The sequence below is a fragment of the Camellia sinensis genome, chromosome 8 (genome assembly GCF_055761805.1).
Source record: "Camellia sinensis isolate YWXY chromosome 8, ASM5576180v1, whole genome shotgun sequence".
NCBI lineage: Eukaryota > Viridiplantae > Streptophyta > Magnoliopsida > Ericales > Theaceae > Camellia > Camellia sinensis.
In genome coordinates, this window is record NC_138968.1 from 52,040,634 (window position 1) to 52,054,790 (window position 14,157).

The window sequence follows — 14,157 nt, forward strand, 5'->3', positions numbered from 1 at the left end:
TCAAAATAACGAAGAAAAAACTCCAAACAAATATAAGAAAAACAAAAACAAGATCAACATATATAAAATGAAAGGAAAATGATATATAAGTCTACTTTTTAGACCTATTTTTTAGACTTAGTGATGCGTTAAAAAAATAATTTATTGATAATTAGAAAATATTTAATTATCAATCAATCATCTTTTTGACACATCATTAATTTAGAAAGTAAATCTAACTTTTTAACCTGAATAATAATACTTGAAATGAAAACTGCGTAGCCACCACCCCACTTACACATACAACGTAGAAAGATAAAGAGGAGGAGAAAGATACATAGGTCTACATACCAAATAGATACATGGTAACAATTGGGTTTTTATTTGAAAATCTACTTATTTATCTAAGCCATCGAGCCATTCTCACTGTTAGCGCAACAAGTGCCTTGCCTTTGGTCATATCCACAAACTGAAAATAAGCTTGCCTCTATTTGTTTTTCAACAATAGAACTCCAATAACTCCCCATAGCCCTGTGGCATAACCACTCATTATAACCAAGTAAAACCATACATTTTCAGCTTCATCTCCTTCATGTTTTTCTACATGACTTGGGATTAAACTTGTTGGAGATTGCGAATGTTCATCACCAGGGCATTTCTTTGGTAGCGGAGTTCCACAGAGTTCATCGTTGCCAATGTAAATAGAAGGATCAACAAGAGTTTGGAGTTGGTTTCAAGTTGGAATATGTCCGGAGAAGTTGTGTATGACAGGTTCAAATAGCTCAAAAAATTCAAAGCTGACATGCTCTCCGGAATTGTGCCTAAAAGTTGGTTGTTAGAGAAATCAAGAGATTCCATGGACTTTAAGCCACTGATATTCTTCGGGATGCTTCTGATGGGTCGTTACACACACCAAAATTAAACACAAAACTATATCAAATTCTTTTAGAATAATGACAAGTCTAGGTATCGATCCATAGAGACAATAGTCAAATTAAACTAATTTAATTGTTAAATTCCTAAATTAATTTTGATGAAAAGATTGATTGTTCATAACCTAATTTAATAACAAATAAGTTAAACTAAGTAATTAAATTATCAACTATAAATAAAATTGGATTTACTGATTTAGGGAAAAACCTAGGGCAAAGAGTCCACCACTAGTCATGTAAATAGGGTTTTTAATTGAAATCAATTATGTTATGGTTCGAACGGAATAATGCTTCGCAACTACAAGTTCAAAGCATTTAACAAGAAAATCATCACGTTCAATGTACGAGTACAAACCATCTCAAGTAGTACGAATCGTTCACTCTAAACTAGGGTAGTGACACGACTCATCCCTCGTAGTATGGTTCGTCTCATACCTTGAATGTGAAAGAATAGAAAACTCTTGTATGGAAAACATTCAACAATCACAGAAAGTTGAATACTTGAAGAAATAATGGAAAGTGTATATATAAAACTTCCAAAACACCATACAATTGTTCAAACCTTTACATAATTGAAAATCAAAAAGAAAAACTAATTACATGGCTAGGGTTTCATCAAAACCCTAGAAAAAAAGACTAGCCACTCATGGAGGAGTGGGAAGAGGAAGAAGATGAGGAAGAAGACCCCATCACTACAAGAAATGTCACTTTTGGCTACCAAAATATTGGTCGCCAAAACTCCAAAATTTGGTCGCCGAAACCATTTAGCGACCAAAATTTTTTGTCGCTAAGCTCGTTGCCTTTACCCTGTCGGCGATAGTATTGGCGACTAAAATTTATTTGGTTGCCGAAAGTGTACACATTTGGCTACTAATCTTAGTTTAGTTGGGAAAAGGTATGTTTCTGCCACTAAAGTATTAGTCGCCGAATGTGACTTTTGGCTACTAACATTCATTTGGTCGGCGAATGTGTTACTTTTTGCTACGAAAGAATTAGTCACCGAAAGTTAACATTTGGCTATGAATCCATACTTAGTCGGCAATAGTGACATTTCGGCTACTAATTTTTTAGACACTAAAAGTTCTACATGAAAATTTTAACCAACTATTCATTACTTTTTGCTACCAAATGTTTTAGTCGCCAAATGTTTTTGCTACTAAATTATTAGTAGCCAAATAATTCCAACTATGTATTTGGCTACCAAAATATTTGGTGGTCAAATATTTTTTGTTTTTTTTTTTTTTTTCCCAAAAAAATTCTAAACAACCTACATCCATGTTTAATACAACCTGTACGTACATAACATAGGATTCAATATAACCCAATATAACCCATCAACGCTAAATATATTATCAAGCATTCAACAACGTGCACACATTCTAGTTCCAACCATCCAAAACATTAAAAAGAAACGTCCAATTCTATATATAATACAAATTCCATACGAACCAAGTCTAATCCAACGTCAATAATTTCATTTCATACATAATACAGGACTAACTAAATTAATTTCCAAAAAGGACATATGTACCACAATATGTCCTAACTTAAACTTGTTTGTCAGAATCTGTCTTTTACATACATATTTTAAGAAGATTATATGAAGGCTTATAAATACTAGACTAGGCACAAGTGCAAAAAAATAGTGAATGTTTCGATTTCTCTCAGCATTATCAAACCAAAGAATCTTTCTGAATCATGGCAGTGCAGCCATCATTGTCCGTTTTGCAGCCTCACGCTTCATCTCTGCTGCTTTGCCACTGCCACGGAAGTACATGTAAACATCCTGCATAATATAAATAAAATGAAAAACTAATAAGATTAGTACCAAGTGTCCATGAAAATAAAATTAAAAAAATAGCCATTCAATTCTAGGTAAAACATATTTGAAAGCTATAATTTTAATTAGTATAAACAAGTACCTGCTCCCTCCTCCTCAATTCAGCCTCCTTTGCTTGGAGTTTCTTTCTCCTTTGTTCTGAAAGCCTAGATTGCAGCAGAGGATAATGAAATTAACAAAGCCTATCTCTATGCATAAAAATAGTAAACAAGTTCAACATCCACTAAATTAGTCTGATAAAGTGAAGCTAGTTCCACTAAATTAGTCTGATAAAGTCAACTTACCCCAGTTTGAGGGGTTTAATGAATGAAGAGCATTACAACAACAACAACCCACAAAAATCATAAATAAAAATGGAGAAACAAGCGACATTTGCACTCCCATAATATTCAAGCTGGTAATGATGAACATAGTAAAGGCCAGAAATATTCTATTCAAAAGGCAAACAATTTAGCATTTGCAGTTTGCTTCCTAAGGTAAGACAGAATCACATTAAAAGCATTGACCAAGCTTCAAGAAATTTTGTAATTGAAACCAAGTGTATTTGGATTTACGTCACATTGGGACTGATAATGATGTAAATGATAGCTAACTCTCATGCTTGTAGTTTTGTCTCCTTTTTGACTTGACTAGCAATATGGACACCAACCCAACCTTACCTCTTGTTTTGTATAGTTAAAAATGATAATATATATATGACAAAGTGAACTCAAAGAAAATGACAAAGTGAACTCAAAGTGAACTCAAAGTGACAAAGTGAACTCAAAGAAAATGACAAAGTAACAAATATATATGTAGTTTTGTCTCCTCTTGTTTTGATTTATTTATGATGTTAAGACAAATATATATGTAGTTTAATAAAAAATAAGAAAAGATGTTAAGAAAAATTATAAAAACACATTCAAGTAATGTTGTGGACTTTTTACTTAATCATTCCATAATGAACGGTGCCCTTTTGAGGATCCTGATATGTTTTATAGAGATCCTGGATGATTCTTCCTTGTGTCCCTGTGCAGAAACCAGTCCTCTGTACTTCGTTACCTCAGGCCAATCCATTGAAGCAACCACCTGTAAAATATAAATCCAACTTTCATCAAAAAAATTCCATGATGCTCTTGCTTAGATGCTAGACGACATACCACAGCAATGGATGGGCTTGCGTCATCCCCAGGTTGAGAATGAGTTACATCAGCTCCAAAGATGATTGTAGGGCGATCAGTCACAAACGGGATTCTTCTTTCAATAGCGCTCATCAACACAGTGTTTCGACCCCCAACCTATTGAAGTTTAAAACAATTAGCCATAGACACATATAATATAAAGAATAAAATTTAACCTAAATTGATATGAACATTTGAACAGATATACAACCTTCACATTTATCTTGAGAGACAAATTTTCTAGATACTGTTTATTATTATTCTTTTGTGCTTGCCTAGGTTGACAGCATTGTGAGACAATGCCCAACTCTGTTTCACACACTCTTTTGATCTTTCCTGTAAAACATAAAAAATGTCACGCAAGTAAACAACCACATCTCTGAGCAAATTTCAAATTTTGGGTACAACGACAAACCATATGACCCGCTGACATCAGGCAAAACAATAATTAACAGCTGAAGTTGCTTCCCTGTCAATCCCATGTTTGCTAATTTTTCAGTAGAACGGGCATGAATATCATGGAGATCCTTCTCAATTTGACCAGGATATGCTGATTTAATAGGAAGGAAAGGCTCATTGAAATCCTTGCACATTCATCAAAAGGAAACAAAAAACATCAGGCTCTTTCTTTCTAGTTCAGCAACGACTGAAATGGACAACTGCATGCATGCAATGATAAATCTATACCATCCCTTTACTATGACACATAGAAATCAATTCACGGCAGAACTGGTCTAAATTAATTCTAGATCATGAAAAGCTGATGCATGTCCAGAATTCCACCTTGCCACCATTAACCATTTTCTACAAAATCACAAGTACTAAATGTCATCTAGCTGCAGAAGAAACAAAATGGTATTTTTTTAGTTCTAGCCAACAGACAGGATAAAAAAATAGTGAACGAAAATCAACCATTTGATAAAAATCTAGAATTCTGAAAAATACCATACAGACAAGATTTGTACAATGTATTGTCATTTTTTCTTGATGCATCCAACCCACGGGAAAAAAAAGAACCACATCAATCTACACACTTAAGAATCATATGGTAATCGTCCCAGGTTTATTCCACCAATCACCAACAACACAAAAATATAACTGCTGTTTCACCTTGTCAATCATGTTCCATACACCAACCCTTGGATCAACCTGTGTCTCTTTCCCAGTATCATGATACTTGAGCTGAACCACCAAAGTCAATGTTAGACTCATTCACACATGGAAAATAAAAATGATTCATTCACAGAAGATTACCCTTGGAGGTGGGAGAACTCGTGCATCAACAGATGCAAGTTCAGCCCTCACTTGAATACCAAATTCTTCATTCACAAGCTTATCGTTGTTGTAATTATTATGGCGAACCATCTGTAGAGTCAATCTATGTCTAGTAAGAAATACTATGGACCAGACATAAAAAGAGAACAATTTCATCACCAAGGTCTTTTTTATTTAATAATCAAAATAACCAAAGTCAAGAACTTCCAGCAACAGAATACATTTAAAATCTGAACACAACTCATACCTGCTTAATACTGCCCTCTCTTACATCAGGACGTTGACAGGTTGCCTTTAGCAGGGCACTCACCTGCTTCTCATTCAACTTTTTAGAGTACCTTTACCCTTCAACAATCTTGCAAATCTATAGCAAAAGAACTACCATTGTCAACTAAAGTCACTAGTAGTGGCAAACAAGACACAAATAACAGAAAACATATCAAAAGTCGAAATAATTGAAGAAACCTCCATGGGCAGATAAACAGGTTTGGCATCACTTCCAGCTACAAGTGCAGGCAAGAATGTATATTGAAGTATAATATTGTATTTCTGACGAAAGTACTCAACAACTGACATCTTTTCACCAGTGTCATCAAGAGGGAACCTGTAATTCAATACAAGTGTCAAAGGCACATAAAAAAAAATTAACAAAAAAAAGAGTTAAAACCAATATGAAAAGAAGTTTGATCAATGATAATACTCTAAACAAAAAGATATATGTATATAAGAAAACATCCCAATGCTCAAATAAGAACTTTTGTACAATTGTAGTAGTAGGATGCAATTGAAGCAATTTGCTAGATACAAAAACAACAAATTAGCTATGAGGTACTAACTTGGGATGAGTGCCAAACATATTGCCAAAGTTAACACAAGTTCCATTGATACATAAACACAATAAAGCAAGAAAATATCCCTAACAACCCTGATGCTCAAACCCAAATAACAATATGATTCTGATGTTACCACCGACAGACATTCTTAAATCTGATACAGAACATCAGCAGAACAAGTTGTGTGCTTCTTTGTTTTGTTATATCCTCACATGACGACACAATTGTGTTAAATAAATGTACTAGAGGAAACAAAGAGCACTTCATCATGTAATAAACATGTCAGTGTAACACATACAGAAATAATATAAAGAGCACTTCATCATGGAAATCCCATTTCTTCACCTTCAGTCTATATCGTAACCCTCAGTTTTGTTCCATCTTAGCCTAAAATTTTTAGTATTCACTTTTCAACAAATTAATATAAAATCCTACTGTATGTCATGAGGTATAGCTACCAAAAAATACCTTAAGACAATCTTGATCGGATAGAGGCCTTGTCAGATCCTTAACATTGAAATACTTTGCAACAAAGTCAGTAACAAGAATGGGTTCGTAGAATGCTCTGGCTGACATATCTGCAAAACAACATTTAGATGTCCGATTAAGAATGATCAACAACATCATAATTTTTGGAGCAGGCCCATAATAACCTCAGCCAGTGCTATATATTTCCTAAAAAATGGGAAGAGGGAGTGGAGAATTGAAAAATATTTCTACCAATATTAAGGGAGAGGCCCATCTGAATAGGACGAAGACTTTGATAGAATCCTTTCCAATATTGAAATCCATTTCCAAGGTCACCTACACCAACGCTTGGAGAGAAGAATGACCTTCCCACAACTACATTACTGCAATCAAAAGCCTCAAAATCAATCACCCCAGTTCCCAGAAATTGATATACCACATGACCAAGATAAAAAGAAACAAAACAAGAGTTCAAGCCAAAAAAAAAAAATTAATAATAGTTATTGGTCAGTGAGAGAAATCACTTCATCGGTAGTGTTTCCCTTAAAACCACATCAAGAACTTGTATAGTTTCTTGTGGGGTATCAAGTTGTCTACCACGCATGAATTCTTGAAGATGATGTATGTCAGGTTTAGCAGCAAATTTGATTGAGACCTTAAATTCACGATCCTTCCTGCAATTAAAGCAAGCATAGCATTAACTTCAACTAAAGCATACCATATTTTCTTGTTGGCACAAATTCCCATCTAGATAATGACATACGAGCCACCATCTTACTCAAAATCAATAAGAAAAAGATTAAAGCTAGTTTTCCATTTGAGTTGAAAAGCAATTGATAATAAGGTTACTATTTTCAATGCTCTTCACCAATCACACTTCAATAAAGACACATATATACAACTCAACTATAACAAATTGCAATGAAACCACAAAATAAAGATAACCTTGCTCCTCGATCTTGGTCGACGAGCTTGATGACAAAGTCCTTGGAAGAAAAAGGCAAAGGCCCAGTAGTGTAGACACTCTTCCTTCCATCATAAGCTAGTTGTCGCTTGCCCAAGTGTGACTCACGGTACAATTCAACAAGCTTGTTAATGATTTCCCGATGGAGTTTTTTGGAAATAAACTTAGGTGTGATTGATACCTATATATATCATTAAGTGAAATTGTGATATAACCATAACAAGAATTAGTTGTAGAGAGGCAAATTACAAAACATCAATGCCAACAGAAACAAAACTGAAACCAATAAACTACTATGCAACACAGTATACAAAACTCAAAAAGAGCAGGCAAAATATTTCATAAACTATCTTGGTTCATAAAAACTTCTATTATGTGCATCTACATTATACATGGACAAAAATAGCAATTAAAAAAAAAAAAAAAAAAAAACTAAGCAAGCAATCAAAACTCAAGATTTTAACATTAATATGTTAACCCACAAGACAAGGATATGAAATTGATAAACAATATAAACACATGTATATGATGTACTTGTATAAAACATAGGTATATACCAGTCATGGCTAGAATTTTCAGTGGGGAGCAGAGCATCATCAGTGGGGAGCCTCAAATCATCCTTGGTGTTTCCATTTTCAGTCAAAAGACTCACCTAAACAAAATACAAATTTCAGTTGCCAATGTGACATTTTGTCGAGCACCTTGCAGACACAAAAAGTATATAGCATGATTCATCTTTGCTATACACAGAGAAACTATACAGATGAGAGAAAAAACAATCCAAAATCAGCAAATAAAGATCAAACCATTTCAGAACTGAATTCAAAACTAATTCACTCATCAGATCAGAGAAGAACCAGATTTCAGAAAAATAGAGAGAGAAATGGAAGTTTTCTTACCTGTGATAATGGTGGCCCGGAGATCCTTGGTCGATCTAGAGATAATTTCAGAGAGATCAAAGAGGAAGGGCTGAGTCGATCAAAGTGGAATCGCATACGCAGTGACGGTGGTGCTCGTGTGCGATGGCAGTGATGCTCCCGTACCCGACGACGATGGAGACAAAGGCGAGAGAGAGAGCTGGAGGAGGGCAGAGGCGTGAGAGAGTGAGAAAGAGAGAGAGAAAAGAAAGAAGTAATACAGTTTCCCTCCAAAGTTTCCCTCAGATATGAAGCACAATTTTTAAATTTTATAATTATAATCGCCGACTAATATTTAGTCGGCAAAAGTAAAATAACAACTTCAAAAAAAATTAAAATAAAAGTAACAAATATATTAAAATTATATTTAAATAAAATATAAGTAATAAAATTATAAATTAAAAAAAAGGTAAAAATTAAATTATCTGAAATATTTGTCCTAATATTTTTTGTACTGAAAAATATAATAATATATTTTAAAATTTTATATTCTTATATTTTATATTCTTATATTTTCTTATATTCTTATATTTTATATATATATATATATATAATAAGAAAGAAAAGAAGGAAAGAAAATTTAAAAAAAAGAAGGAAAAAATTTTTAATAAAAAATTATGAGCCAGCTCAACTCGTGTTTTTTTTTTTTTTGGGGACTCCTGCATGACTAACTAGGCACTAATCAATTTTTTAGAATTTTAGAACATGCAATATGTATATTTTCTCATAGATAACGACAGATGAAGAAATCATGTGTCAAGTGGATTTAATTAATTTATTATTCAGTTGTAACTAGCGGTCAAAATCATTAGCGCATAACTAAAAAATATATACGCACAGCCCCAGTTTAGGCCTTCAGTTCAATTAGCATTAAATCGCCAATCACTTTTATAGATCCCTCAAATTTTTAAAAAAAATATATCTAAATTAAGTGAATTAAGTGAGTACTTATTTTGTATTTTAAAAAAATCACAAATATTTTCTTTTTTAAATATATCTAAATTAAGTGAGTCTAAAAAATAAACAAATTTGCTTAAAATATTTAAAAAAGTTGAAAAAATTAGTTATTAAAAAATTAAGAAAAATTTTAAAATCTGAAATAATATCAATAAGTCTTACAAATCAGATTTATTTACTTATAAGTCATGAGTGAATTTTTTTTACACGCTTAGCCCTCGTTTTGATAATGATATTGAAAAATTGAAAATTTTATTTAAATGATAAATTATTACATTTTAAAAATATTCATTACATTTTAATAATATTACATTTTAATAATATTAATTTTTCATTACAACCCTACAGAAATTACCATTACCTAAAGGAACACTTTACCATTATTAAACAATCGGCTACCAAACTATTTAGTAGCCAAAAGTAGTCCTTTGGCGACTAAAACGTAATTTAGTCGGTGAATCCCCTGTTTTTGGCGACCAAAATTTTGGTCGCCAAAGGTATTTTATAATTTTTTTATTTTCATTCGGCTACCAAACTATTTAGTAGCCAAAAGTAGGTCTTTGGCGACTAAAAAATAATTTAGTCGGTGAATCCCCTGTTTTTGGCGACAAACATTTTGGTCGCCAAAGGTATTTTATAATTTTTTTTATTTTCATTCGGCTACCAAACTATTTAGTAGCCAAAAGTAGTCCTTTGGCGACTAAAACGTAATTTAGTCGGTGAATCCCCTGTTTTTGGAGACTAAAATTTTGGTCGCCAAAGGTATTTTATAATTTTTTTTATTTTCATTCGGCTACCAAACTATTTAGTAGCCGAAAGTAGGTCTTTGGCGACTAAAATTGTGATATGTTTAGCTACTAAAAAATTTTCTAGTCGCCAATTGTATTTTTTTTAGCTACTAAATTTTTTTTAGTCGCCAATAATCAACATTCCCCTACTAAAAGATATTAGTAGGTAAAAGGTTGACTTTTGCCGACTAAAATTAATTTTGGTAGCCAATTCCCACACTTTTGGCGACTAAATTTGTTTTGGTAGCCAAAAATAGTCGGCAAAAATGTGTTTTCTTGCAGTGCATGGAAGTGTCCTTCAAGCTTTTTGGAGAAAATCACCTCTTGAAACCCTAGCCTCTCTTCCCTTGAAAGCCTAGCCTCTCTTTGATGCAAAAACAATTTCAGAACCCTAATCCACCCTTTTTCTTGCCTATTTATACTTCTGATGTCTTGCCAACATGTTTAAAACATCGGGCACGTTTTTCCAGGAAAGTCAACACACGTGCAGGAATCTGTTTTCTCTCCAAATTCTGTCTTTTTGCCCATTTTATGCTCCGACTATGTACAACCTGATTGACATTAAACACACATAAAGTATACAGTTTGACAAGCAAGTAAAGTTAAGAGATCCTAATTAACGGCCTCAATGTTGTACAATTCGGCCTTAATCACATCCTCCAACTTACAACTTGCTAGTCCTCAAGCAAGTAATAAAAATAAAATTAAATTAAACAAAATCTAGCCATTTCCTCTTTCGTGGGAAAACGGTTGCATTTAGCATATGCAACAAGCCTTTAAACCACAAAGTTACCCCAAGTGGACGAGTAAAGTCTCGTGAGGGTTTCCAGAAATGATACCCACAAACATTAACATATTCATATATGCCCAACAATTAACCATACTACTCCACCTAACAATCAACTTATGTGCCACTACAGTGTGATATTAAGACATAATGAGTCATTAAAGGCACAGTGGACAAGCATGAAGGAATCTATTGAGTCAAAACCACAATTCAATTAATACAAAAGTAAAGTCCCCTGTATTTGTGCATGCTAGTAGACAAATCATCAGTATCCTCGGTGTAAAGTGCAATCTCCATATTAGTTAACTATCCACTATAATAGCCCAGTGTAACTCATAATAACACCCAACATATACAGAAAAACTAAACTGTTGCAGCCAAGATTCTCAAAAGTTTTTTTATTTTTGTTTTTGTTTTTAAATGACTGTGCAATGTCCTGATCCATTAAGCTTTCTAATCAACCCATGTAGCAAGTATTGGGCCAATGACTCCCAAATCAGACGGTTTTAGGGCACTAGGTGTAGAGACACCCCTATGGGCTTAATAACTCGAGTTGAAAAGGCTACGAATCCGAACAAGTCATTCTCCTTAGTTTTCCTTAACTGTGCAATGTCTAAGTCACTTAAGCTTTCTAATTAACCCATGTAGCAAGTATTGGGCCAATGACTCCCAAACCAGACGATTTTAGGGCACTAGGTGTAAAGACACCCCTGCGGGCTTAATAACTCGAGTTAAAAAGGCTACGAACCCAAACAAGTCAAGCGTTTTTTTTTTAATGGAATCTTGGCTTCTGTAACCCTAGCCATTGTCAATGATGTACACCAGGGATTATAATAAAGAGGTCACCGCTATGATAGTGTGTTCATGTGAATTAAGGCATACTCATGACAAGTGTACTAATACCACAAACACAGACAACTCTCCTAGTGCAAACGTCACATGCAAGTATCTACCTAATAAACCCTTTTCATACAAGTCTACTATGCTCCTCAATTAACATATGCAAATATCATCACCCTACTAGCAACAAGTCACATCAAGTGAAGTAATGCAATCAAGTGAAACAAGCATAAGCATGAATGATTGAGCCAAATAGAAATGCACAAAAGAAAATACAACCCTCATCCCCCAATTTGAATATGACATTGTCCTCAATGGAAAAGTAAAGAGAAATGAGAGAAGATTACCAAAGATTGTAGGTGCACATCCAGGTAGGCATATAGTAACACACACACACACACACACACTTCACACTTTTTTCTTTTGGAAGAAAAGAAGAAAGAACTAAAAAAGAAAAAAGAAAAAAGAAAATAAAATAATGAGACAAAGCAATATTTAGGTTGGTACTACGGAGAACCCAGTGGCGGTGGTGGCAGGAAATGCTGGGCAAACAAGGCATTCATCAAAGATCGCGTCTCAAAGGCTTCATCTTGAACCCATTGGCCAAGCTGATCAAAATGTTGCTGGCTTGACTCACGATATGCATAAAAGTCAGTTTGCAATGATGCAACTGACTGCTAAATGTCGAGCTAGCGGGCGTGTAGCTGGTCGAAGGCTGCTTGAGAATAGTCTCGATGCGCTTGAAAATCTGTGTGCAACCCCATAACACTCTGGTGGTGATCACGAAGAGAACTGTGGACCTGATCCACCGAGTGCTAAAGCTATAAGTACTCCTCGCGAGTCATGTTGAATGAGTCCCCTTGCGGAGGCACAAGGGAGGCCGGATGAGCTGGTTGGTCGTGGACAGGGTCCGAGGCCTCGTCAACCGGGACACCAACCTGCTACAGAATGCGAGATAGGCTATGTTGCCATTCCCGTTGCCCGAAAGTCGGATAAGCTCGATCAATCTCCTTAGTCGAATCAATGGGGAGGCCGTTTAGCTCAAAAACAAGTGTCAGCAAGTTGGCAAATGGTAGCGGCCAAGTCTGGTTCTGCATAGGTTGAGGAAGAACTGCCTCTCGTAGAAATTTTTGCATATGCATCCAGATGATGTGTGCAAGCGAGACCTGATAGCCATGCTGATAACCGTATAAGACTCGAACAAACTCCAAGCGGCGCTCAGCTTTATGTCCAAGTGGAAGGGCATTCTTATGGACCACGGAATCAATGAATAGTAAGCGGCCAGGTAGCTTGCTCCGCCGCAAGCATGTGAAACTTGTGTCACCGTGGGCTCGCGGGAAGTATTGTTGGATGAGGCTATGTATGGGTGTAGACGCGCCCGTGGGCCTCATGCTACAGTTCGGACTCGATTTGTGTCACGGTTCTAAATCTGAACCAAAGAGTCCAAATCTGGCAAATCGTTTGAGAAAACAGATTTTTTTGAAAAAGTAGTGCCAAACATGGACTGCTTTGCCAGATACAGAGTCGCCACCTAAATATTTTTTAAATGGGGAAATTTAGGAAACCCTGACTCGGTGCCGAAGGCCACATGTCCGTCATCACCGGAGTTGTCTCGGCTCGGGAGCTTGGGTACGATTGGGGAAGGTCAGCTATGAGCACCCCCTTTCGCCCGGTCCGAAGACCGGCCTCTACTAACCATGATATCCGTTTTTGAAAACGTTATGTGCTCTTATTCCAATTATTAGCCTAGAATTACTATATTTATGCACGCAGCAAACAAGTATAGACTAGATTGCCTAATTTGGAAATAAACATTATATATCCGTTTGTTTTGAAAAAGGTTTTGGATTTGCTACTCGCAAGTAGGCTAAAATGCGGATTTCAACGAGTTTTTCCAACTCAAACAACCCAACCTCCACCCACAGGCATTCAAACAGTTTATCACATAAGCATCTAGCCACATGGTAAACATACTGTCATGGTAGCATTCACACACATGCGACATGCTAAAGCATTAAAATACTTACATAGTACTCCGTGCCAAAACAAAGAACTTGTTAGCAAACATGCATGATCCAAGTCCATGTTAAAAAATGGCTAATGCATCACATGCAAAAATGCAATCTAGGCAGGCTCGGCTAACCCTAAACATGGCATGTGAAATGCGATCAATTATCACATAGTCAATTTGGGAATTGAAGTACAGATGTAGTTAGCATAATGTACCGAGCCTAATGCATGTAATACAAATGCACGAATGCACGCAGACATAGCATGAGGTATGCTAAATTAAACGTGCCCTAACACTAACCATCAAAGCAAGTAAGTAAAAGGGAAGAAAGAAGTGGGGATTGGAAGACATACACACCACTCACCCACACTTATTACAGATTTGCCCTCACTCGGAGGGACCGAAT

At 35.3% G+C, this 14,157-nt stretch overlaps 1 long non-coding RNA gene and 1 pseudogene across 1 annotated transcript; both read right to left on the reverse strand.

The window, feature by feature from the left end:
- Positions 1–2,312: 2,312 nt before the first annotated feature.
- On the reverse strand, positions 2,313–3,474 carry LOC145796931 (uncharacterized). Its single transcript, XR_014337676.1, has 2 exons — positions 2,834–3,474; positions 2,313–2,697 (listed from the first exon to the last, which is right to left on the reverse strand). It is a non-coding gene; the product is annotated as an uncharacterized LOC145796931 (long non-coding RNA).
- A 199-nt stretch (positions 3,475–3,673) lies between these two features.
- Positions 3,674–14,157, reverse strand: part of LOC114295805 (protein argonaute 5-like) — a 44,180-nt pseudogene continuing 33,696 nt past the window's right edge.